General features: G+C 40.6%; 1 protein-coding gene across 3 annotated transcripts in view; it reads left to right on the top strand.

Moving 5' to 3' along the window:
- DEPDC1B (DEP domain containing 1B) overlaps positions 1-27,575 on the top strand; it is a gene marked incomplete at both ends in the record, with an annotated part of 88,746 nt that overhangs the window by 8,344 nt on the left and 52,827 nt on the right. The window lies entirely within an intron of this gene.

Below are 27,575 nucleotides of genomic sequence, written 5' to 3'. Positions count from 1 at the left end.
ATTTGAAGGTGTGAGAGTAGCTGTGGGTTCATATTTGCTGAGCGTTGAGGTGTATTCAGGGAGTTGGTGGCAGAATACATCTGACCTTTAAACAGCTGAAGGCCCATATGAAGAACTGTGTCAGAATTCCCTAGTACCTCAGATTACATCGACAATACAAATCTGCTTTTCTTCAAACTTTTTTTTTTTTTTTTTTTTTTAATTGCGGGTCTGGGAATGGAGCCCAGAGGTGTTTGACCTCCGAGCTATATCACCTGCCCTATTTATTTATTTATTTTATTCTTTATTTTGAAACTGGGTCGCAGTAAGTTGCAGAAGGCCTCACTAAGTAGCTGAGGGTGTCCATGAACCACAATCCTCAGTCTCAGCCTCCCAAATGTTGGGATTACAAGCGTACACCACCATGCCTGGCTCTTCAAACTCTTTTTATTAACATTTTAGTACTGTTTAATGAGGTGGATGCTTGTCAGGCAATCCAAGAGAAAATGGAGATCTCTTTCCTTAATACTTCTTTAGTCCTACACACTGGGATGTTTTATTGCTGGAAGTATAGTGGATCTACGTAAGATTCCATCATGAGAGAAGACTAAGGAGGAACAAAGTCACATAAGCTCAGAAGAAGGACCGTTGAGTTATCTGTAGAGAGACCTACCAAAGTGCTAAGCACCTGGGAGGGATTAATAGAAATGGAGACTACCTACTCTTAGTATTTGCTTTCTTTGACTTTGAGCCTGGCCTTCTCATACTTGAACCATGTCTGTCTCCCTCCAGGGCTAGCTGCTGAGAGGCAGAGCAGAACAAGGGTGAGCCTTGCAAGGACAGACGGTGCTGGTCATTTCAAGTCAAACTCTCTTAGGGATTTTCATTAACACTCTGCAGGGTCAGATATCAAGGTCATCTGGGCAGTTGTCTCTCCATTTCGTGGTTATTTCTGGCTTTGCTAGTCCAACTTTTAATTAGGATCCCAGATGATCTGAGCCTATTCTGGGGCCTTGTGCTTATTTGTATCAGGCAGTGGAAATTCTTTCCCTGGTTTCACATACTACACTTCATCAGGGATTCCTAAGTGATCATTCTCTTGGGAAACTAATTTCTTATACCCCACCACGATTTGGCCAGAGCACTTCTGAAAGATTTCTCTGGATGAGTAATTTCCAATTTGTTCTTTTGTGACCCTAAATTTCGGTACCTTCCATGGAGTCTCACAAGACTGTTCGTCTCCAAGAAGAAAGTAAAATTGGAGCATATTCTAGGAGCTCACCACCCAGCACTGGCTACCAGAATGTTTCATTTCAATAGTAAGTCTTAATCATGTATGTCCTTTAAAACAACAGAATATACAGGCCAAATTGTGTTCCTCCATTACATATAGACAGCTCTGGGTATCCATGGGTGATTGGTTCCAGGACCCCCAGAGTTCCAAAAATCTATAGATGCTCAAGTTCCCTATATAAAACACTAGGTTTTGTATATATAACCTATTTAATCCTCTCTAGATTACTTGTAATATCTAATACAATGTAAATGCTATGCACATAGTTGTTATACTCCATTGTTTAGAGAATAACATGAAAATAAGTGTACACGTTCAGCACAGATGCCACCATTGTAGGGAAGCTACACAGTACGTGACTGAGACTTGAGGCAAACAGTGTTCTAATAACAAATGCTGGCGAGAGACTGAGGGCCTGTGGGAGGCTGTAACAGGGCATGTCTGTAAATCACTTCATTCATGTGGGTTTGTCATGGTACTTGGTGGAGGGCACATTCAGGTTCCTATTTTCAAAGCTTTCTGGAGTTTCTTTTAAAAGATAGGATCTTGCTATATGACCCAGGCTAGCCTTGAATTCCTAGGCTCAAGAGATCCTCTTGCCTCCGCATCTTTAGTAGTTGGGACTATAGATATGTACCACTGTGACTGCCTGTTAGTTGACTCTGAGGACACAAAACCCATGGACACAAAGGGCCAACCATAATAAATTTCCCCCCTAGTTTGTCTAATAGAATTATTTGTGAGTCATTAAAGACAACAGTATTTTCTTTCATTATTTTCCAACTGAAAATTCATTATATTCTTTTATTTTCCTGAGTAGAAGTTCTGTAAAGTTACCACTGACTTTTATTGTCTGGGCTACTTTGCGATGAAGTCTATTTAGACTTGTAAATCATTTGTGGAGGTGCCTGTGCCTTGAATTGGGAGTGAGCTAATGAGTGTGCAGCCAGCTGTCACACGCATGCAGGCTTCCGTGACCCATGCTCTGGAAGGGCTGTGATATGCTGCACACCTGCTGTGTCTCCAGCTATTTTTCATAGGTGAAGTGTGCTACTGCCAAGTTATCATGAAGGCAGAGGAGACGAGATCAAGCTCGAGGCGGGCTGGATTTGAAAACAGATGGAGAGTCAATGAGGTGGCAGAGTTCCAGAACATACTTGCACAGATCAAGCTTTATGTAAGAGGAGCCTTTGTAAGTATTACTGAGGAAGCGAGGAAGGGTAGTGGAGAGGAGTTCTTGCTGGGAGGAAAGAAATTAACATTAGGTATTGACGCACATGATGCGTCAGTTGCCTCAGCACCTGGAGATGTAGGTGATAATGTCCTAATTTTGAAGATTGAGACACTGATAAAACTGAAGTTATTAACTTGTCCAGAGTCATCCAGTTAGTAGTCATGGTCTGAACTGAGGTGTATCTCTGAAGCCTGTGTCCTTGTGGTATATGCCAGGCTATAGCCATTCCATAAGCTGAGGTTGACTTTGCTTAACATAAATTAGTTAGTGATGAGCAAACACATAGGAGAATAAACAAGAAACATTTGGTATAGCCAGCAGGTGTTTATATTCACAGAGTTCCTGTAATGCATTAAACTGTACGTACTGCATAATTAAATGGTAAGTCATGTTTAAGAAGTTCTCAAATAAAGGAGGTAGGAGAAACAACCAACCTACATATATAAATATAGCAAGGGAGAGGTGGTATCCTGTGCCTTTGGAGGTAGAAAAGTCTACATGATATATACATGCTCTCATTGTGTATTTTTTACAGTGCTGGAGATTTAACTAAGGCCTTGTGCATGCTAGGCCAGTGCTCTATCACTAAGCTACATCCCCAACACTTGGTACTATTTTTTTAGAGTCAAAATTATTTCTAGATTAAAAAGTCTATGCCATCTTTGTTCTGTGAATGTGCTTATATTTCTTAGCCATTGAGCCACTTAATTAATTAATTTATTTATTTATTTATTTGTGGTACGGGGGGTAGAACCCAGAGGCTTTCTACCTCTAGGCTATACTCCCAGCCCTATTTTATATTTTATTTGGAAACAGGGTCTCACTAAGTTGCTGAGAGCCTCACTAAGTAGCTGAGACTGGCTTCGAACTTGTGTGATCCTCCTGTTTCAGCCTCCCAAGCGTGGGGATTACAAGCATGTGCGCACCACGCCTGGCTGCCATTTAAGAGTTAAGTATGGAAAACAGAAGGGAAGAATGCTTTTTTTTTTTTTTTTTTTAATGGTATTGGAGATTAAACCCAGGAGCATTCCACATCCAAGCTACACTCCAGCACTTTTAAAATTTATTTTGAAATGGGGTCTTAATAAGTTGCTGAGGGCCTTTTTAAGTTGTACCAGCTGGCCTTGAACCTGTGATTCCCCTGTTCCAGCCTGCCAAATACTGGGGTTGCAGGAGTATACCACCATTCCCAGCTATGAATTTAGTGTGTAAAAAAGGAAAGCAGGATGCTGTTATCTGAATGTCCGTACTAAGAGCGGATGTTGGAGAGAGGTGCTCGACACTGTTTATTGAACGACTTCTTTATTGTTACCGACACTGATGCCTGGGAGAGTTCTGTATTTGTTGCTAGTGAAGACAGTTTTTGATTTCACTAACAGGTGCTCATAGTTGAACCAGATGGCTCTTGTCTATCTTTAACAAAATTTGAAGACCCTAGACTTCTGAGGAGGAGGAGAATCAGTTATACTACCTGGTAGTTTTATAAAAAATTTCATGGGGCTGGGAATGTAGTTCAGTGGTTGAATGCTTGCCTAGCATGTGTGACACCCTGTGTGTGATCCCAGGACTGGGAAAAGAAAAGAGGAAACATTTTAGTTTATGAGGCAAGTTCCACTTCCATGATCTCATTTAATCTTTAAGATAGCTCTAGAGGGTGGACAGGTTCAATATTTTATTTACAGGGCAACACTTTTCTCTTTAAAATGTTAAAATACCAGGAATGTTCTGGTGAAGGAAATTTCATACTTATTCTGTCTGTCCATCTCTGTATGTGAATAAATAATTATATGGCGTTATTTAAACCCCATTTAATGAGTTCTATAAAAATGAAAGTATACTGTGATGACTGTATATTTTATAGTACTTAAAAGCATTTGGCCAGTTGTGGACCGTTAGCAGGACGAGTCCCCTGGTCTGGATCCTGTGTCTGGCCCGTGACTTGCGCTCCTCTCTGATCCTAGCTCTGGTGGGTAGCCGTCACTGAGAAAGGTTCATGCTGTTAGATAGGAATGCACAGGCTCCGGTGGTGGTGGCCGAGGTCTGTGCATGGAGACCATTTCCCTTTCATTCTCTTGACTCTCTTTCCATGTTTCTTTTTTACCCCAATTCTCATTCATATTCTCTCTCTCTCTCTCTCCCCCCCCCTCTCTCTCTCCCTCCCCCCCCCCTCTCTCCCTCTCTCTCTCTCTCTCCCTCTCTCTCTCCCTCTCTCTCTCTCTCTCCCTCACTCTCTCCCTCTCTCTCCCCCCCCCCCCCCAGAACTGAGGATTGAACTCAGGATTGTTCTATCTCTAAGCTATACCCAGCCCTATTTTAATTTTTAATTAAAATAGGGTTTGGCTAAGATACGATGTTCTGGCCTCAAACCTGTGATCCTCCTGTCTCTGCCTCCCAAGTACTGGGATCTTAGGTCTGTGCTACTGAGGCTAGCTTCTACTCTTCATTTTCCGTTTTTCTTTTCTTACCTTATAGATTTTATTCGTATGTTCTTACCCCCTCCTTTTATTTTTCTCTTTTTCTGTATCTTTTTTCTCAGTTTTTTTCCAGCCTATTTCCAAATTATTAATTTAATTTTGAAGAAAATTTTGCTATGTAGTTATTGTCAAGTTTGTTGAATAATGTTATTCTCATAATTATCAACTCAAAAAGTAGAGGAATCCTACTACCCAGTTAAAAACAAAGAATTGAAGACTATGGTATATGTTGAATACCCCTAATCTGAAAATCTAAAATGTTCTTAAATCCAAGTTTTTTTGAGCAGCACATTGAAAATTTTTGAGTACCTATGTGATGCTCAAAAAATTTTTTTTATCCTTGGTGCAGTATGTATGCCTGTAGTCCCTGCTACTCAAGAGGCTGAGTCAGGAGGATCAGTCAAGGCCAAGACTTTTGGGCCAGCCTGGCAATAGAACAAGACCACATCTCACAAAAACAAAAGGATGGATTTCAGAAATCTGAAACACCCTGGGTCTCAAGCATTTGGGAGAAGAGTTACTCAACCTGTATTAGTGAAGGGAGAGACACATAGATCATTAGAGCAGAATAGAAAGTCTAAACACAGACAATCAGGCATATACAAATAAAGCCAATTGATTTTTGACAAAAGTATAAAAATTTATTGAAAAAAGTCTAATCTTTTCGGCAACTGATTTTGGAATGGTTGACTATCAGTCCATCTATATGCAAAAAAAAAAAAAAAAAAAGAATCTCAACCTAAACTGCATAATCTGTACAACAGTTAAGTCAAAAGGGACCACAGGTTTAATTGTAAAACTATACCATTTTTTTTTTTTTAGAAAAACAGGAGAAATTCTTTATGTTCTGAAATTAGGCAGAATTAAGACATGACACCAAAAACACCATTTTATAAAAGGAAAGTCAGAGTAAATTGGACTTCATTAAAATGAAACGTTTTTGCTGTGAGACACTATTAAGAGGATGAGAAAACGTACCATAGACTGAGAAAATATTTGCAAACCATGTATGTTACAATGAAGAGGTATCAAGAATGCAGAAACTCATAAAGTAGGGGTTGGAGATACAGCTCAGTAGTAGAGCACTTTCTTAGCATGCACAAAGCCCAGTGTTCAATTCCCAGTCCCACAAAAAACACTATCAATCAAACAAACAAACAAACAATAAACAGGTCCCATAAACATAGCAGCAATAAATCAAGTCAGTTAAAAAATGAGCATAAATCTTGAATAGACACCTCAAAATATATAGACAGGAGATGAGTGCTTGAAAAGATATTTAATGTATCAGGCCTTAAGGAAATGTATCAGGCCTTAAGGAAATACAAATTAAAGCCACGATGAGACACACCCTTCAGGCCTATTAGAATGGCTAAAATATAAGTACTGACATCAAGTTCTAGTGAGGAAGCATGTTTTGCTTCCGGGAAGCCTATGTTGGTAGCCCTTTTGGAAAACAGTTTGAGAGTTTCTCATAAAGTTAATAAGTACATGGACTTTATGACTCGGCATTCCTACTGGGTACTTACCTTAGAGCAATGAACACTTAATGTTCTCCTGAAAACTTGTAAATGAATATTCATGGTGGCTTTATTAATAGTTGCCAAATACTGGAAACAACCTAAATGTCCTTCAGTGGTTGGATAATTATTTACATATCCATAGAGTGGAGTCCTGCTGGGTGGGGAAGGGGCCTGATGCTGTGAGTGGAGAGCAGGAAGGAGTGTTTTTGAAAGTAATGGAACCCTTCTGTTTCCTGATGGTTCTGGTGGTTACACAAATATATACCAAGACAGAACAAGAAGGAAAAAGATAAATTTTTCTATAGGCTAATAAGCTGGATATTTGAAGTGTTTATTTGTGCCTATATGGGAAGAAACTCTAGTGTAAATTGAGGTGTGTGACCCCTCAGTAATTGTTCTGTGGTCTTAGGAAAAATTCTCTCATCACTGCCCTGTAGGTCTTCTAAACTAGGTCCCTCCTCTTCAGATTAATGGACTACTCACTCCCTCTAGTGGACATCTTCTGTTTTTTTTTTTTAATAGGAAAGCACAAAATGTGTGATTGTATTTTTTTTCTTGTTCATTTTATAAAGTCCACGTTTTTTTTTTTTAATATGTAAAATTGTTCAAAACATACAAAAGCACCTAGGTATAACTCATTTAAGAAAATGTGTTGACACTCTAAATCATCTTGTCTCATTTGGGGTTATAGTCAAGTACTAAAGTAACACACGTTGGCCATGATGTCAGTTCTTCAGGCAGTAGGTTTAAATGTCTGAAATACTAAGACAAGACGTGGGGTGGCTAGAGACCCAGCGAGCTATTTTCATTTCTTAAAAGAGCAGGAATGAGAAATTTCCAATCCTGAGTTGGTCAGTTGAATTTGAGGGGCAGTTATGGGGGTGGGGGAAGTTCTGTCTTTTTCATAAATTGGTACAAATTGACACCAGTTGAGATTTTTTAGAGATTTTTTCACTTCAACATCTAGTTTGCTTTTAGTTTTGGAAATTCGTCTTAAAGAGCACAAATAAATTTACCTCAGACAATATTTTGTCTCTGCTGATCTTTTCTTCATTTTAAGGTATGTTTTTATTTTAAATTGACACAGTTTTTATACATACCGGTGGGGTACAATGTGACATTTCAACACATGTATAAATGTATAATGATCAGATCAGAATAATTGGTACAACCATCCCCTCAGACATATGATTCCTCTCATGGGATGTTCAAAATCTCTCCACTAGCTACATACAGTTATTCAATTAGTTGTCACCCATAGTTATCCTACTGGTGCTGTAGAATATTAGAAATCCTTCCTCCTATCCAGCTGTCCCCAGGTACCCACTGTCCATCCTTTCTCCTATGATTAGTTGGACAGGTTCTTGCCTTTTAGGACATTGGTTTTCCTAGATATAAAGTGACAGTTGAATGAGAGATCTCTCTCTCTCTTTCTTTCTTTCTCCCCTCTCCCTCCCCACACCCCCAGTGCTGAGGATTGAACTCTTGGCCTGATGCTCATGAGTTCTACCACTGAGCTACACCCCCAGTTTATATAGTTTATATATTGGATATTTATCATCTTTTTAAATCCAAACTTTCATGATTCCTCACAATGAATATTGTATGTTTCCCATTGCAGGCAGTTAAGGAGTTAAAAAGAAAATGTAACATGATTCTTTTCCTGGCTTTGTAATTTCTACTGTGATTATACCCTAGGTATAATTGTGAAAGGCATTCATATGAAATTATGGACACCTTTAAAAGTATTATTCATTGAAATTATGGATAATTATGAAGATATCCATGTGAAAACGATAAGCAGAAGACTCAAGGCAGTATTTAATTAATTACCTAAAAGAACTTTTAACAGAAAATTAGATTTACTGCACTTTCAGTCCATGGATCAACACATCTGTTTCCTTTGGCCAGCATAATAGTTTTAGTCATTAATTTTTTTCTGTCTCATTTTTATTTTTAAGTTGTGTATATTTTGTGAAAGTAATACTTCCATGTGGTTTGAAATTTGCAAAGTACAAAAGAGTATATATAATGAATAGGCTTCCTCTCATCTCTCTCGTCCAGCCACCCAGTTTCTTTCCCCAGTGGTGTCTAATGCGATTGGCTTCTAGCACAGTCCTAAAAAATTATGAACCTGACAGCCAAGCATGGTAGCATGCTTAGGGTGCCAGCTACGCAGGAAGCTGCAGCAGGATTACTTGAGCTCAGGAGTTTGACAACAGTTTGGTCAATGTAGTGAGAACCCTCCTCAAGAAACAAACAAGCAAGCAAACAAAAACACTAAAACAAACCCTGTTTCAAAATGAAAGCATACAAAGGGCTAGGGGGTATAGCTCAGAGGTAGAATGCCTCTGGGTATAGCTCAGAGGTAGAATGCCTCCCTGGAACAACAGCAATAGCAACAACAACAAAACCAAAACAATAACAACAGCAAGATTCAACAGAATTATGAATCTGAAAGGCTAGATAGGGCACACTCCAGTGGCCACACACTGCTCCATTTTCTTGTATTATTAGACTGGACCAGTGTAGGAAATGTGTCTGTAACCTAGTTGGTGTGGATGGAGTGTTTGGAGACCTCATGGAGGAGGAGGGAACAGTTTGAGGAAGAGAGGGACTTCAACCTGGGCCCTTAGAGTGGGGTAGGATCTGGATAATCAAGTATGAAGAGAAAAAGAATATTTCAGGTGACAAGGTTGGCAAGACTCAGAAACATATCAGTGAGCTTACCTAGAGAGAGGAAGGAGCATGACCTGGGTAGAACAGAAGTCTCAGGTCAGGAAGCCATAGAGATAAATTTGGTGTCCTTTCAGCTGGGCAGGGTGGCACACTCCTATAATCCCAGTACTTGGAAGGTTGACAGAGGAGGAGGACAGCAGGTTCAGGGCCCGATCATGGTAACTTAGTGGGACTTAGTTTCAGTTTAAAAAATAAAAAGAGCTGAGGATATAGCTCTGTGGTAGAATACCCCTGAATTCAATCCCCAGTAACCCCTCCCCACCATACACATATACAAGTGCATTTTCTTAAAATTTTGGCTATGGAATAGACTTTTAAAAGAAGGCAGCTCGGGCTAGTGTTTTGAGCAGAGATGGATTCTATGTTGTAAAAAGGAGTTAATCTACAACACAGAGTAATTTTAGCTTGGTGTGGTGGTGCAGGTCTGAAATCCCAGTACTTGGGAGGCTGAGACTGGAGGATTGCAGGTTCAAGGATAGCCTCAGCAAATTGTGAGACTTTCATTAGGGAGATTCTGTTTCAGGATTATAAAAATAATAGGGCTGGGGGTGTAGCCCGAAGGTAGAATATCCCTGGGTTCAATCCCCAGTAAACACACACACACACACACACACACACACACACACGCACACTACAAACACACAGTTAATCTAAAGTTGTTGCAGAATATAGGCTGTAAGGCAGAGAGGAACTGGTAAGGTGTTCAAGATAACTGGTATAACTGGTGGATGGTATTGCCTGGTTGACATGCTTGTCAGAAAGGATGGGCCTACCTTTTCTAGGCAAATTGCAGACTAGGCTGTGTAACTTCTCTGTATTTAGTCTTTAAGCTCTGTGTGAAGTCTGACTTAACATATCTTTCATTAATCTGAAATTGCTATGCTCATTTGGAATCTTTGTTAAAGTTTGGCATTTCCTTACTGAGGATTGGAATGTCACTCCAGTAAACCACAATACCTTTCAGTTCCTTAAACACTTTTGCTGAGTTTGGTGGGTTTAACACTCTTTGAACTGGCTTTGGGCTTTGTTCCTATCTAGTGTCTGAGATTTGGAGCCTCTGTGTCTAGGTGAATGTTTCAGGATCTCTGTACCTATACAAGGGTCAAGAACAAATGCCCAGGTTACAGTTGTGGGATACTAATGAAAAAATAGATATCAGGAACAGGAACATTTAACTTTTTTTTTTTTTTTTGCTGCTAAGGAATTTCACCTCCTTTTCTATTTTATGGGCATCTGAATTTGTGTGGGCCTTGGGAGGCAGGGCCCTATGTCCCACAGTGCATCTGAGGTGGCTGAACACTCTAAACCTCTCAGACACTGGATAGGAACAAAGCCCTTTTCCTACCCTTAGCAGTAAGTCTGCAGGCACATGCTTAGCTTTGGTTGTTTGTATGTTTCTACTAGGACTCTGACTTTTGAACGTTCGATGCAAAGGGAAGGGAGCAACAGTTTCTTCTGACAGAAGTGGTGGGCTTCAGGAACAAGGACGGAAGTACACAGTGGCGGAGGCATGCAGAGGCCATCGTGCCAGCGATGACTCTAGGATTAGACTGTTCCTGGGGCAGGCTATCACTTGTAGTTCCTGCTGCGTGTGCGATGTGGCCTCTTCTTCTCCCTTTGCCTTGGTTTCTTTTCTTAATTTTTTCCTCATCCAGGGTTCTTCAGCTTTTCCCTTGATTTTGTGACCTACTTGATACTTTTCATTTCTTACTACTGGCTGAGTTAGTCAGAGTTGTTTTTCTGTTCCTTGCAACTGTACCTGAAAATCCAGATTGAAATAACAAGAAATGCTTGTATCATGAGCAAAACTGGGGCAACTTTTTTTTTGGGGGGGGCCTAGGAAATAGTACAGATATATATTAGTATGTATATTTTGACTGCCTGAAAGTAAAGGAGTGACTCACACTGTCCTGTGGCAATCAGAGAAATGGAGATCCTTGTAGCTCGGGATGCCTCTAGGTTCTAAGGCACCAGAGTCTACCACAAACTGGTAGGCCAGTTATACCTGGACCTCAGGCTGAAAATTAAATATTGAGCTATTAAATCACACTGACTCTGAGGTTATACTATCATTTCTGCTGTCTTTGGATGCAAAAGATGCCAGCATGTGAGTAGGTGTGTCAACAGGATATTGAAATGTACTGTCATGAGCCATCAAAAGTAACTACTGATCGTAGGTATACCTTTGTAGTATCCATGATAAAGTGTTGTGGTGATGAACTCATGCTGATTGCAGAAGATTTTAAACCCAAAGTCACTCTTATTGTTGAGTTACATTTCCAGCCCCTCTTATTTTTTATTTTGAGACAGGGTCTCACTAAGTTACAAAGGCTGGCCTTGAACTTGCATTCGTCCTGCTTCAGCCTCCCAACTTGCTTAGAAACATATACACTGTGCCCAGCAACTCATGGTGATTCCAAATCCCTGGCTCTTCTTTCTATTTTTACCCTTCATTTGTGATTACAGGTCCTGCATTTCATGTTCTCTATCAGGTTTCTTTATTTCTTCTCTTTATATTTATTTGTTTTATCTACTGTATTTGTTTTACTACCAGTGTGTCCTTGAAAATGTCTTTTTTCTTTGATTCTTACCCAGGTTGCTTTCCCATGAATTCAAGATGCTTAATTATTATCAATGAGCTTCAGTTAAGTAAAGAGTGGAAATAGAGCTCACAGAGAAAGCTCTTTTGGTTGGAGAATGGTGGATTGAACAAGAGTAGTTCTCAGGTGTTATTGACTTAAAAACAAAATAATAAAGACATATAGGCATTAATCAGTTTTCTCTAATTCTAAGCTGTGATTTTTTTTTTCTTGCTGAAGATTTAAAGAAGTTTATTAAAAGATAGAAATACAGAGGATAGGTACAGCTCTATACCAGACTGGCATGGAGGGGTGACTCGAATGAATACACCCTAAGCTGTGATGTTTTGAGATGAGTGGCAACTTGCCTTGAGATAGAGATTGTAAGAATAGATTTATAAAAGCTGCTGAAAGGAGGGGCAGACTATTCCCTCTGAATGTGTGGAGTTGACAAGCTAGTAGACGGAATAGGAGAGGCCAGAGGTTTCCCGGGAGCCTAGGGAAGCAAGGTCTAGTAAGCATTTTTATACACAAGTATCAAGTCAGTATTCCACCAATTGCTTGGTTAATACTTGCATCCTGAGCTATTTTGTTAGAGCTATTTGTGTTCTTGGGATCTCTGATTATTAGATCCTTACATGTGATGTTTTGCTCCTTTTCTGTTTCCTCCCTCTCTTCCTTTCTCAAGCATTATGGAGTGCACACTGTAAGCTAGACTCATCGTTAAGCACTTTTTTTTTTTTTTTTGGTGGTATTGGGGTTCCTGGAAGCCCTTCTACCTCCGGGCTACACTCCCAGACCTATTTTTACATTTTTATTTGGAAACAGGGTCTCCTAAGCCAGTGCGCAGCTGGCTTCGAACCTGTGCGATCCTCCTCTGTCTCTGCCTCCCAAGCCCAGGGATTACAAGCCTGCGCCACCCAGCCCGGCTGTTAAGCACTTTTTAAGTGTGACCTTATCTCTCTTGAGTTTGGAAGACAAACAGATGAGTTTGAGTTCGAATCCATTGCCAAAGGCAGTAATAGGATGTGATAGCAGTGAGTAGGAGAATGGAGAATCAGCGCTGCTTGAATAAGTCGGAGAGTAGTATGCTTTCCAGGTGACACTTGAATTTAAGTCATCATCAGTGACAGGCTTTTTCCCTATGAAGCCTGACGTGAGCAGGATCACTGTGATCAAAGTGGAGGGAATCCAGTAAGTTGAGTGACATTATACAGGGAGTGGTGGGAGATACGGCTGTGGAAGAATTTGCTTTTTTTCTCTATGTCCCCAGTCCCCATCATAATGCCTCTTATGTTAAGAAAGAAGTTTAAAGGTTAGTAGGTGAGGCGTTATCTCTCTTTTTTATTGTGTAGGAAGTAAGCACTAATCATCCACCTCCATTCCTCAGGCCACTCAGCCCTTCCTACATGAACAAGGTGTAGATAAGTATAATGGAGCTCAGTAACAACACAGGGTTTGGAATGAGTGAAGCCTCGAACCTAGAACTGAGTTCTAATCCCAGCTCTCAGCTATTTACTATTACCCATGTGATCTTAAGCAGATAGTTTATATTCCTTGAGATCTGTGACCTCATCTACAAAGTAAAAATGCTAACATTTCTGTCCTTTGAGGTGGAGGTATTTACCAACTCTCCTGAAACTTATGGTGTTCAAACTGAACATGACACTTACTGGAGACCCAGGGGGAAAAAGATATGCTTCTTGTCTTGGTAGAGCCTATATAACATATAAGTGAGTTCTGTCATATCTTTCTTTCCACTAGCTCAGAGGTTAACAAACTTGTTCTGTATAAGTCCAGATGGTGAATCTCTGTGGGTTATACAACTTCTCTTTGACTGCCTAACTGCAGTTGTACAATGAAAGCAGTCGTAGGCAATGAAAACGGTCATCAGCAGTATGTAAGTGAATGGGCATGCCTGTGTTCCTTTAAAACTTTAATAGAGCAAGTGAAGGAATCTGCAGGCCATAGTTGCTAGACACTAAGTTTCTTGAGGGCAAAGGCTTATTAATTCTGTTATCTCTGTTACCTAGAGGTGTCTGATACGTAGAAGGCACTTTCTTGCGTTGATCTGAAATCATTACACATGGATAAGTAAGAAGAAATAGAAGATTCTGCTAATTTCAGTCCTCTGAATAGAGAAGATGACAAGAGGGACTAGATATTCAAGAGATTTAATGTCAGGGGTATAGGCATGCTTGTTTTTTTTTTTTTTTTTTTTGGTGTGTGTGTGTGTGTCTGGGGATGGAACCCAAGGGCATTTGACCTCCAAGCTATACCTCCTGCCTTGTTTTTTCTGTTTTTTTTTTTCTTTATTTTGAAATAGGGTCTCACTAAGTTGCGTAGGGCCTCACTAAGTAGCTGAGGCTGTCTGAGAACCGTGATCCTCCGATCTCATCCTCCTGAATGCTGGAATTACAAGCGTGTGTCACCACACCTGGCTTTTTGTTTTTGTTTTCTTAGTACTAGGAATTGAATACAGGGGCATTTTACCTTTGAGCTATATCCCCAGCCCTATTTTATTTTTCTATTTGAAACAGGGTCTTGCTAAGTTGATGAGCTGGCCTTGAACTTGCAATCTTCCCATCTCAGCTTCCTAAGTACTGGTTTTTTTTTGGGAGTCTGGGGATGGAACCCAGGGGCATTCGACCTCTGAGCTATACCCCCTGCCCTATTTTTCTTTATTTTGAAACCAGGTCTCACTGACTTGCAGAGGGCCTCACTAAGTAGCTGAGGCTGTCCGCGAACCGCGATCCTCTGGTCTGAGCCTCCTAAATGCTGGGATTACAAGCGTGTGCCACCACGCCCGGCTTCAGCTTCCCAAGTAATGGGATTACAGACATGGGCCATCATGCCTAGCATATAGGTACACTTGGGAAGAGATGTCTGGGAAAAGAGCCGGAGTTGATGAAGTGAGCCTGTGTTGCAAGTGTGATCACAGTGAAATCAGAGAGGGAACCCAGGACCACAGGGTGGAATTCTGAGAAGGTGCTGGCTGGGCTGATGGGGAGTTACCAAGCAAAGGTTGTTGCTGGAAGAGGCTTGTGTCTTCTGGTAGAAATGGCCTGAACTCATTAATCTGCTGTACTTCTTGATGGGGTAGAAACAACCAGAGTAAGGTGAGAAAAGTACAACAGCTGGCAGCTATTGGCTTTTTTTTTTTTTTGAATTCTTTAAAATGTGTTAAGCTTAACATTTTTTTTTAATTTTAATTTTTTTTTATTGGTGCACTGTATTCATACATCATAGTGGGATACAAACTTTTGTAGACATATATGCACACATGCACACATCGCCCAGTCAGCCCCCACCCGATCCCCACCCCATTCTCTCCCCATCCCTCCCTCCCATGCTTGGCTTAGTGGTTGACATCTAGTATTATAGCAATTTATCCAAAATTAAAAATGATAAAATGATAATCTCACATAACAGTTTCATTTGTCTGATACCAAGCTTTTGATGACTTAAAGATTTCTTTTTACTTTCTTTCTTACCGGAGAATATTTTTTTTTCTATTTTTTTTTAGGTGAAACTATCATATATTTATATATTTTTTTTCAGAAAAAAATCTATCCTAATATGGAATATGGACTCTAGATACCCACAACGATCTTGAAAAAGAACAAAGCTAGAAGATATATATTTTCTGATTTCAAACCATATAAAGCTACAATAATTGAAACAGTGTAGTACTATTCTAAAGGCAGATATATAAACCATTGGAGTTAAATAAAAGCCTAGAGCTAAATTCTTCCCTATATTGTCAAGTTATTTTTGACAAGGTTTCCACGAACATTTGGTGGTGGAAATAACAACTTTTTAACTAAATATTGTTGAAAAATAATAATTACATGGAAAAGAATAAGATTGGACCTTTACCTAATCCCATATACAAATATTAACTCAAAATAGATAAAAGACCTAAATATAAATCTTAAGACTATAAACTTTTAGGAGAAAATCTGGGTCATTAAACCTCACAACATTGAAATTGGCAGTGATTTCTCGGATATGATTTCAATGGCACAGGCAACAGAAGAGTATACAAACTCCTTAAAAAATAAAAAAAAATATTGTATATCCAAAGACAATGTAAACAGAGTTAACAGTTACTAATAGAATGGGATAAAATATTTCCAAATGCTATATCTGAAGGTATATTAATATTCCAACTAGAAATTCTAAAAATTAACAACAATAAAGGCAAACAATACAATTTAGAGATAGGTAAAAGACTAACATAAATAACGAATCTCCACAGATAACCAATCTTAGTTGTCTGTTAGATGGAAAATCTTGTTTCTCTGGTTCTGGTGTGTGTTACCTATTTCTTCTTTGTAGTTAATCTCTTTGAGTATTTTCTCTAGTGCTGGTTTTGAAGACATAAATTCCTTCAGTTTCTGTTTGTCATGGAAGCTTCTTATTTCTCCATCTAATTTGATAGAAAGTTTTGCTGGTTAGGAAATTTTTGGCTGGAAGTTGTTTTCTTTCAGAGTTTGAAATATGTTACTCCAAGCCCTTCTGGCTCTCATGACTTGGTTTGGGAAGTCTGGAGTGATTCTAATTGGTTTGCCTCTGCATGTCACTTGGCCCTTTGTTTTTGTTGCCTTTAAGATTCTCTGCTTGGCTTCCACATTTGTCATTTTGACAATTATGTGGCGTGGGAATCCTCTTCTCCGATCCTGTCTAAAGGGAGTTCTATAAGTTTCCTGGACCTGTGTATCAACCTCTTGCTCTGTGTCTGGAAAATTTTCTGCTATTACTTCCTTGAAGAGATTGTTGATCCCTTTGGTTTCACTTTCTTTTCCCTCCTCTATTCCAATTATTCTTAGGTTAGCTCTCTTAAAATGGGCCCATATTTCTTCAATGTCAGATTCCTGCTGTCGGATATTTTTTCCTAGATTAGAAACTATGCGTTCATTTTTGGAATGATCATCTTCTAAGAGCGAGATTCTGTTCTCCATGTCGTCTAATAGGTTGTTTGTGCTTTGAATTGAGGCCTTTACTTCATTAATTGCATCCTTTATCTCTTTTTGGCTCTCTCTGAGTTCTTTTCAAAGCACCTCTATTATTTCTACAGTTATTTTCCTGATTTGATCTTCTAGAAATCTCTGATTTTCTGTTTTATCGGGTTCTGATGTTGTGGGGTTGTGGGCTTTAATTGCTCCAGTATTATTTCTCTTTCCCATGATTTCGGAAGTTTGTGCCTTCTCTGGGTTCTTCCCTTGGGTCACTATGACTTCATTTAAGGTGCTCTGGATCTCGAGTCAGTAGTATCTTAGACCCCACTGCTCCTTTACTGGGTTGTATCACAGAGTCTCCGACCCAGAGAGTCGATAGAGGCTGCTTTAGACTGTGGGGGGTGCCCGGTTGCACGTTCTCCTATGGTGTGATATCTCTGCCACCACCACTCCCCCACTGGGTCAAGTCCCAGGGAGTACAGTACTGGGATTTCTCCTTGTGGCCCGCAATTTGACTCAATGTTCTTGAGTACGCAGATGTAGCTGTGCTGGCCTTGCTGGATTCGCTGCTGCTGCCGCCGGTGGCAATATGGCGCCGCTGCTACACCCTCGGCTGTGAGGCTGGCGTATTTCTTCTTGTTTTCGATTTCCACTCTGAATCCCTGCAGCGTGTGCTGAGCTCAGCCACTGGGAGCTTTACATGCCCTCTGTGCCGAGAAATCCCGCCTGGCTGTTCTACAGCGGCTCACCTCGGCTTGCTGTAGCCGTCCGGTGAATTTGCCGCTGCTGCCGGCAGTATGGCGCTGCTGCCGCATCCTCGGGCGTGAAGCTGGTGTATTTCCTCTGTGGCTCTATTCTCAGTCTGCTTTCTCTCTGGAGCCTGGTGTTTTTTTGTTTCTCTGGTGATGGTGTTTTCTGGCTATGAAAGGCGCTGATTTTGTGGTAATGGAGATTGGTTGTTAGCGGAGCTCTTAAGCCCCGCTTTTTTCGGTCGCCATCTTCCAGCTATTGGCTTCTTGAAGGGAGAGATGAGCCTGTACCTCTGTGGCTGATAACAGTTGTTTCCTGTACTGCACAGATCCACTTTTCCCTAGACATTGTGGAACTTTCTTCCTGAGGGGGTTGACTAGGAAGATGAACCCTTGTCACTGCCTTTTCTCATGACTGCAGCCAGTGCTCATTCCAGCTTCCTCTCTCTTCATTGTGAGTTCCCCCATTTTTGGCCATCATCTCAACAGGCTTTGGATGCCTTTCCTGGTACAGTGACCCAGAAGTTCATTCCTCAGGATTTGGGCCCTTGCTAATCATGCATTTCTCAGACTAATGTTTCAGCTTAGGCTTTTCACAGTTACAGGGGACAATGAGTACCATACGTGCCATGTGGACATGCCGGGTGCCACAGGTTTCCTTCCCTGTCCCTTTTATGTAAGCATAACCCTCTCTCCCACTGGTCAGTATCAGTTACCCCTGCCATGATAGCTATTCCTCTTAAGTGCTTTTCCCTGACCACAAGGAGTCCGGAGTGCCCCTGCTTTGTTCCCTGGTAAGGGTATACTCCTTTTGGGGTCGGGACTACTCATTGCAGAGGTCAGAGTTTGGGGATGGGAAGCACAAAGACCCCCTAAGAGTCACTGGGAGGAATGTAAATAGAGCCATTTCTGCTTCCACTGTTGGTCCCCAGTGCATTGTGTTCTTCCTAGGGGGACACAACAACAGTCAGTCATCTGACTCGATTCTTATTCTGTCTGTCCATTGCTCTCTGTGTCTAGCTTGTCTCCAAAACAACACTGTCACGATGCTTGTAGGTTTATAATGTATCTTGAAATCAGGTAGTGGGAGTTCTCCAACTTTGTTATTTTTCAAAATTATTTTGGTTATAAGCTTTAGAATTAACATGTTTATTTTCATTAAAATCACTGCTGGGATTTTTGAATGAAATTGTATAGACTCAGTAGATCAGTTTGGGGAGACTTAACATCTTAACAAACTGAGTCTTTCAAAATGTAAACATGCCATACCTTTTTATGTATTTAGATGTTTAATCTCCCAGGAGTCTTTCAAAACATAAACATGCCATACCTTTTTATGTATTTAGATGTTTAATCTCCCAGGAGTATTTTGAAATTTTAAGTATACTGATCCTGAACATGTTTTATTAGATTTAGGTGTAGCTGGTTTTTTTTTTTTTTTTTTTTGGTGTTTTTTTAGATAGTTGTAGTTTTCCCTGTAAATTGTATGCATTTTTTAAAGTTATAGAGGCCGGGTGTGGTGGCCTCTATAACGCTTGTAATCCCCGCACTTGGGAGGCGGAGACAGGAGGATCGCGCAGGTTCGAAGCCAGCTGTGCTGGCTTACGAGACCCTGTTTCAAAATATAAAAAAATAGGTCTGGGAGTGTAGCCCGGAGGTAGATGGGCTTCCAGGAACCCCAGTACCACCAAAAAAAAAAAAAAAGTTATAGATATTTTATATATTTTTATTCTGTTGCAAATGGAATTTACTTTCTAAACAATGACCAAGTGACATTTTACTTTAAACTGTAATACAATCCTTGGTTGATAGCTCCAAGGCAGAAACTCTGGTGGTAGGACTCTAGGCAGAGAAAGGCTGCTCTCAGTCATGGGCCAGAAGCATTTAGCGTGACTGGAATTGGCCAGGGACATATGTAGTCCCCAAGGCCTTGCACCCAATGACCCACCTTCTCTACTTGTGTTCTACTTTTCAACCTTGCTACATGATTCAACACATGAGTTTCCTGGGGGATATGCTGAACGCAAACCATGAGTGGGCTTAGAGAGCACTGTGACACCCATCAAATTGCTGTTGGTTTGCCTAACTCATGGGTGTGTGAGAAACTAGCCTCAGAGACAAGCCCCCATAATAACCAATATGTGGCTGGGTTTTTATTGTTGTTGTTAGGTTTTATTTTTGTTTTCTCATACAAAAACTTACTTATGCAAAGAGGTTAACAAAAGCTGTCAATGCTACAAATTTCTGCTGACAAAAGAATGGTTTTAGCATATACTGTGGAAAGTCATGAGATCTGTTATTTATCAGTCAAGTTTATTAAGGTTTATAAACTATGTTTTCCATGTGATTTAGATGCTCTAGGATATTTTTATTGATTGGTTAAGCAATAAGTTCTAATTGCTTTTAAGTTAATCCAACAAAGGACAGTAGCTCTGTTAGGAATTATTATAATTATTATTATTTTTTTTTTTTTTAAGGGGAGTAAAAGGTTTATTGGAAGCAGCAGGGAATGGGGCAAGGGTGGCTGAACACCCCCAAAGGGTCTGGAACTCTGGGTCCAGCAGCTGCCTTCAGGACAATACTTGAGAGTAGCCCAAGCCAATTGCCTTCAGGTGCAGGCTGCTTTCTTCCAGAGTCCTCACGATCTGCCAGAAGGGAATAGAGAAAAGTGGCCGGGCGGTCAGAACTCCGGGGTCCAGTAGCTGCCTTAAGGGTCACTACCCGAGTGTCACCTGAGTGTCGCCCGAGCCAAGTGCCCATCAGTTGCAAACTACTTTCTCCCAGAGTCCACGCGATCTGCCAGAAAAGAGGTACAGGTCACCCCTAGGGGCCTGGTCAGCCATGATGTCCAGCAGAGGCCTTCAGGTCACTACTCGAGAGTCGCCCGAGCCACGTGCCCTCAGATGCACTCTGCCTTCTCTCAGGGCCAACACGACCTGCGAGAGAGAGAACAGCTCCCCAAAAGGGGAGGGGGTCCCGAGCGGGAAGTCCCCGCTTTTGCCATCTGACTGGCCAATGCCTGACCGCTTGCAAGTCAGTTTGTGGTTAGGGTGACTCCAAGGAGAATTTGCATAGGACATTTGCAAGTTCTTTGAAGGGTCTCCTTTCAGGAATGCCAGACTTGTTCGGTGGGTTTGTTGATTAGGAAACTCAGGATGGCCTTGTGAAGCTTTGACCTTCTTATCTCTGAACCTTTAGAGTTTTAGGTATCTGTTGTCTCTCAGGAAACTCAGGATGGCTTTCTGAAGCTCTGGTCTTCTTATCTCTGAGCCTTTGGAGTTTCAGGCATTTGTTGCCCCTCAGGGAACTCAGGAAATTAACTTTTTTCTACCAAGGCCTTTTCCCTATCTGCCTATTTCCTTTCTATCTCCTCAATCCCCCCTTCCAAATAGGAAACCCTAACTGCCGTTAGGGAAACGGGGCGATGACCGCTCTTAGCGACTTCCTGCTGTAAGGGGGCGTAGTAGGGCAGTGGCAGTTAGGACCCCATCGGAGGTGGGCAATCTAGACGGCCATGGTAGACTGGGGCTTGGAAATTCATGTGAGGCTCCATTTGAAGAACCATTTGTAGCTTGAATTTTTCTAAATGAGAAGAGATGAACTGGTTAGCATCTTAAGAAGACATGCACCAAAGATGAGAATGACAATTAACATGATTAAAGGGCCCAGAAAGGGCAGCAGCCACAAGGTAATGGATGGAAACATATTTTGGATCTGTTTCCATATTTGGGTGACAAGAGATTTTGCAGCTCGTTTTTGTAACTACTGAGCTTGCCTTAGAATGTTCTCAGTTTTAGTTTTTACTGTTCCTGAGGAGTTTACATGTATGTAGCACAAACTCCTCCTTGGTCAGCTAGCTAATAATTGAGGGCTAGTCTGATTTAAAACCATGCATGCCAATGAATCTAAGGATTTTTGCATTTCCTTAAAATTTAGTCCAGTGTCACTGGCCACTGGAGTCACTGAGGTAGTTAAATTAGCCACTGAGGCTGCGTTTAGGGCAATTCCTGCTCCTAAACCAGCATCAATTTTTAATTTTGCCAAAGAAGTAATATTAAAGACAATGGATATCTTATTTGACCACATACCTTAAAAACTGTATCATAGTATACTCTGTTGCTGAACTCTTTTTTTGAGAATATATAAACAGTAGGTTTATTAGAAACCTCCATCCTGTTAATAATCCATCTTTATCACATATGCAAACAAACATTTTACAGACATTTTTTGCAACCTATCATACCCCTTCTGCAACTTTGGTCCTCTCTTTTTCATATGGGGCAACCTTAGGATAAAACTTATAATCAAATAAATATTCCATCAATATTTTATAATTAGCTTGAATCCTCTGACTTTTATCTGGTCCTTTAGTTTTTCTTTGGGACAACCAGGATAAACCTTATAATATGTTTCTTAAGTCTTACAAACTTTTCTTTCTCTGTATTTACCAACATATAAAGAAATACATCTATAGACTGTCTACATCTGTCCTTTTGTTGTTATATATAAGCAAACCCAAAAGAAGCATATCATTTAATGTTGTTTATATATCAGCAATAAAAATCATTTAAGAGATTTAGGAGTCACTTTAAACCTTATGTATTTAAGAACACTTTAAAGCATTGTATTCCCCATGAAGACTTATTATTTTTCCTGATGTAGGGGGGGAGATACTGGTGACTGAGTGCTGGGTCTATTGTTCTAGATCCCCCTTGGTCTCTGGGTAAGAGAATTTGTAAGACATTACAAATTTCTTTGGCCTTGGGGTGCTGTCAACCCCAGATACAAAACAGAAGAGACAAAGCAAGCAGAGGATTAAGCCTTGTATTAAAAAAAAATCAAGATTTTGCCTTTCACCTCAAGAGCTACCCAGGCTTTTTCCAAGCTGGTCAGAGGGCTGATCAGAGGGGCCTTGCCGAGCCTTGGGCATCCTTAATCCTCAGCTTTGAGGGTAGCCACGTTCTGGAAGCAGACTGACCTCACTTTCCTTCGAAGATGAGGGTAGCATGCTTGCTTTTTAGAGGTGGCATAGCCCAGATGCAGATGGGACTCCTCTCAGGGCAGTCCTCGACACGACACCCAGGCACCTCTGCCATGATGGCAGGTATAAGGCCTTTAGCTCTTTCCCTCTCTGTATGGGAAGCCGTTGGTATCTTGAGGGAGCAAAGACTTATTACCCAAATGTAGGGCTATTGAATGAGCTTGTCCCTGTGTCTGCAATTGTCTCCTTATTTCTGTTGTTGAGACATCCCAAAGGTCAAACTTAAAAGCTGATTAATGGGACCATTCATTACAGAGACAAGATATGTATCTCATTTTTGTTAGATCAAACATAATAGCCAGGTCTTAAATTTCATTTATATCTATAAGGGTTTTCTGCACATTGACCCATTTTTTACACTGGCCTACACTGGTAATCTATTGATCCAGTTTCATATTGGACTATACTGATAACTATAAGTCTATGTGAGCTAACAGTATTGACAAAAACCAGATAGCTCTATCTTTTAGATGACAACATTAACAATTTTATAATTTTAGAGAATAACCTTAACAATTAAAATGAATGTGTTACCTGACCGACCATCAGCTGTATTTTTTTATACAAGAAGATATTTACTCAATCAGGACAAACAGATGTAAACCAGGTCTTAAGGCTAAAATCTCTGAATTAAAGACAAAATTCTTATTGGTCAGTTCACATACAAATAAAAACTTATACCTTTAACCTTTAACTTTTGATTTCTGAAATCTTTTAGCACATTTAGATGACTCTAGTTTTTAGACATAATTTGTTTACTTATATTACCCACTAATTTATCCCTTTTAATAACCAGCCAGTAGATTAAATCATCATTTTAACAAAACAAATCTTTAGAATGACATTACAATTTAAACATTTATTACCAGGAAGACAATATGATGGTAGTTGTCTTAGCCTGAAGAAACCAAAGTATGTTAATCTTTTAGTGACAATTTTGAAATTAACAAATTTAAACTGTTAGCAATTTAAGCCACATGAACTGAACTGTTTTACTCACTTAACAAACATTTAACAAAGTTTTTCTTTAAGAACAAAAGCTGCTGGAGACTGAGCCTCCAGGATTGAACCAGTATCAAGAATAAAACATTGACCTTGGTTAGACAAATCCAACCCTTAGTCTAGTTAACACCAAGTGTTAAAACACAAACCCCTGCACTTAGAAAATCTATCATATAAATTGTTATAACAGTTTAGGCTAAAGATAAAAACAAGCTGTATTAGTCCAATATTAATTATCAATTACACAAAGGAATTTTAAAATCTCTATATCTTGTAGGACCATATCTTTGCATTTGAAATTTTTATTAAAGTCAAACATAAACAATTTTTATCACTTTTGAGTAGCCTCTAGAATTACCTTTCTCTCACTAGTTGAAAGTCTGATCCATTATTAATCTCACATCCCTCCAGGAAAGATCAAAGGTCTAAGTAAGTTCCTGAAACTTTCCAATATATTTATCTGGATCACCTGAAAATTCTCCTAGATCTGCCTTAATCTGTCTCATATCTTGAAGGGAAAAAGGGGACCTGTATCCAAATGGTTCCTCCAAGTTTATCCCCAGCAGGTACAGCTTGGAGGGGGTAAAGGATGTCTGTGCGCGCCCTGAGCATCCAATACGACGGGGTATAGGCCTTCTCTGATTTAGAGTCCCTGAGTAAGGTGCTGAAGGAACATTGGCAATATCTTTTTCCTTTTCTGGAGTTTCTGGGGGAGCCACTGGCATTTGAGTTGTTCCAACCAGTGTATTTACATGCTGTTAATCTTCCCTTAAAGCCAGGAATAGTTGTACCTGAGGCAGTTCAGCTCATTTAGCCTTTTGCCTGCAAAAGGCATCTAAGATGGTATCACAATTTGTATTTTCCTCGAGGGGAGGGCAGCTTCTACCATCTCCCACCTGATAGAGGCCAGGCACGACTGGAGAAGAAGGCCAAACGCTTCTTCCTCAATGTCTGGGGATAAGGATCCCCAGTTGTTCCGTACGCAATCTACTGGGGGTGCTGGTGAGCTTTGGAAATGGGCGATTTCCCATCGGAAAGACAGGGGAAAAAATAATGGCGTCCCATAGTTTCTCCCACTATCGTAACCTTCCCAGAGCGTCCTCTGGGCTCGCATATCGTTTCATGCATGGCCATAAACGATGATGCTTTAGCCTACCGGGTTCTATCCATGCTCTACCGGCGTGGCTGGAACTGGCATCCGTTGCCACCATTAGACGCCCGGGTCTAATGGCCGAATGTCAGCAAGCTGTGCCCAGCACCCTGACAACTGTCGGCACATGCCGCTGTGCATGTACCCCTAGTGCCTGCCTGTGGGGCCTGTCTGTGGGCCCTAAATTCCCAAGAGAAGTTTTAGCTGAATAAGACTGGTTCCGCCCTAGCTGAATAAACCTGCAACCTTTGTTAGATGAGGAGAGGGCTCTGGAGGGAATCCTGGTGAGAGTCTGCTACATTTTGTGTCCCCAGCTTCAAACTTTGTTCCTTCTAAAATAAGCCCGATGTTAAAGCACATTTTAAGTTACCAATCTTTCCCTTTTTCTACTTCTTTGGAGAGGGATTTCTGATATTATCTGTGAGCTTCATTTCCTTCCAAAAGTACAAGGCATCTCTGCTAGGATCAAGTAAAGGCACGACTAGTTAATCTCTGCTCAGATGGAATATTACTGAACTTTTGAGCAGCTACAGAAAACATCCTACAGAAAAACTAGGAAACCGGGAGATTCACGCAATGACTCACCCTTCCATAGATGATATCTCAGTGGAAAATGATATCTCGGTGGGACCTCCAAAATGAAACGGGGGTTTCTTGCGAGAAAACCCTGGCGAGTTCTTGTCTACGGAGAGCGAAGAATGACACCCGCAGACCTCAGGAAGGGGAGTAAAAGGTTTATTGGAAGCAGCAGGGAATGGGGCAAGGGTGGCTGAACACCCCCAAAGGGTCTGGAACTCTGGGTCCAGAAGCTGCCTTCAGGACAATACTTGAGAGTAGCCCAAGCCAATTGCCTTCAGGTGCAGGCTGCTTTCTTCCGGAGTCCTCACGATCTGCCAGAAGGGAATAGAGAAAAGTGGCCGAACACCCCATAGGGGCGGTCGGAACTCCGGGGTCCAGTAGCTGCCTTAAGGGTCACTACCCGAGTGTCGCCCGAGCCAGGTGCCCATCAGTTGCAAACTACTTTCTCCCAGAGTCCACGCGATCTGCCAGAAAAGAGGTACAGGTCACCCCTAGGGGCCTGGTCAGCCATGATGTCCAGCAGAGGCCTTCAGGTCACTACTCGAGAGTCGCCCGAGCCACGTGCCCTCAGATGCACTCTGCCTTCTCTCAGGGCCAACACGACCTGCGAGAGAGAGAACAGCTCCCCAAAAGGGGAGGGGGTCCCGAGCGGGAAGTCCCCAGGAATTATTTTTTAATTGCTTTTTCTTCAACCAATATTTGGCAAAGGAGATGGCACTAGGAGACCAGAAATTCTTTGTTGAATGATTAACTGTGGCTCATCACATTTCTGATCTCAATTTCTTTAGTGTAAACATGTAGCGTTATTTATAGATTATTTCTAAGGGAGTTTATAATTCTGAAGTCCATGATCATAATATTAGAATTGAATTTAAAAATTTCAAGCAAAAGTAAAAGTATCCCAGTAGGGGGAGCTCTTCTCCTTTTTATGTTCTGTATTTTATTGAGAAATTTATCTTTCACACAAGAGTGTGTAAACTGTTAACGGAATTATTTGTGTAATAAGGATTAGGTGTTTATTTACCCACAGTTTGTGTCATCTTTTCCTGAGGTATCATCAGCATCCTGACTTTGTTAATTATTTCATTGCTCTTATTGTTTCATGACTCTTGTCTGTGTTTGAAGCAATGTATTGTTTTGTTTCTGAAATATTTTCTTTGTTTTGAGCTTTACGTATCTTTCATATAAAAAGATATCCGAGTATGTTTTCTTCTCTGACTTGTTCTTTCTTTCTTGTGGGTCTTGAGGTTTGTTTGTATTGATGTATATAACTACAGTGCTGCTGAATTCCCACAGTTGCATTCTGTTCTGTCCTGTCAACCTGTCTGCCTGTCTGTTCTGCTGTCAGTGGGGATTTGGGTTGCTTTCAGGTTTACGCTCTCATAAACATCACGGCATGAGCATTAATGGGCATGTTTCCTTTTGTACAGGCAAGTGTTTAGAGAATATGTGCATGTTCAAACTTTACTTGGTAATCACACATTGTTTTCCATAGTGAATATGCTAATTTTTATTCTAGTAGTATGAAGTATTTGATATTGACTGAATTAAATTTTTGCTAGTCTTATATGCATAAAATGCTGTCTGATGTTACTTTGAATTTCCTTATTACTGATGAGATTGAGTATTATTTTATGTTTACTCATTATTTCTGATTCCACATCTGGAAATGGCCTGACTCACATCTTTTTTCTTTTCTTTTCTTTTCTTTTGGTGGCACTGGGGATGGAACTCAGGGGCCTTCTACCTCTGGGCTACACTCCCAGATCTATTTTATATTTTATTTGGTAACAGGGTCTCTTAAGCCAGGTGAGGCTGGCTTCAAACCTGTGTGATCCTCCTGTCTCAGCCTCCCAACTGTGGGGATTACAAGCGTGCGCCACCATGCCCAGCTTCTCCTTTTCCTTTTACTGCAGATTTTTTTTTCTTATAGATTCTTAGTAGTTTAAAAATAGATAGTTGGATATTAATCCTTTTCTAATGAAATAGATTACAAAGATTTTTCATATTTCCTTTCTCTCTTTCTCTCTTGACTGTGCCAGGGATTAAACCCAGGGCCTTGTACCTGCTAGGCAAGGGCTTCATCACTGAAGTATATTCCTAACCCTTATTTTTCCCTCTTTATAGCATCTTAACATAGAGTTCTTAATTTTAGTGTAATTGGACTAATCAGTCTTTTTAATATCTTTTTTAATATCTTACATATAAAAACTCATCATTATCCAAGGTCAGAGAGATTGTATATGTGTGTTTGTGTGTGTGTATGTGTGT

Source organism: Muscardinus avellanarius (assembly GCF_963383645.1).
Source record: "Muscardinus avellanarius genome assembly, chromosome: 1".
Lineage (NCBI taxonomy): Eukaryota > Metazoa > Chordata > Mammalia > Rodentia > Gliridae > Muscardinus > Muscardinus avellanarius.
Note: the sequence above shows the minus strand (reverse complement) of the source record. Positions and strands in the feature narration are given on the sequence as shown.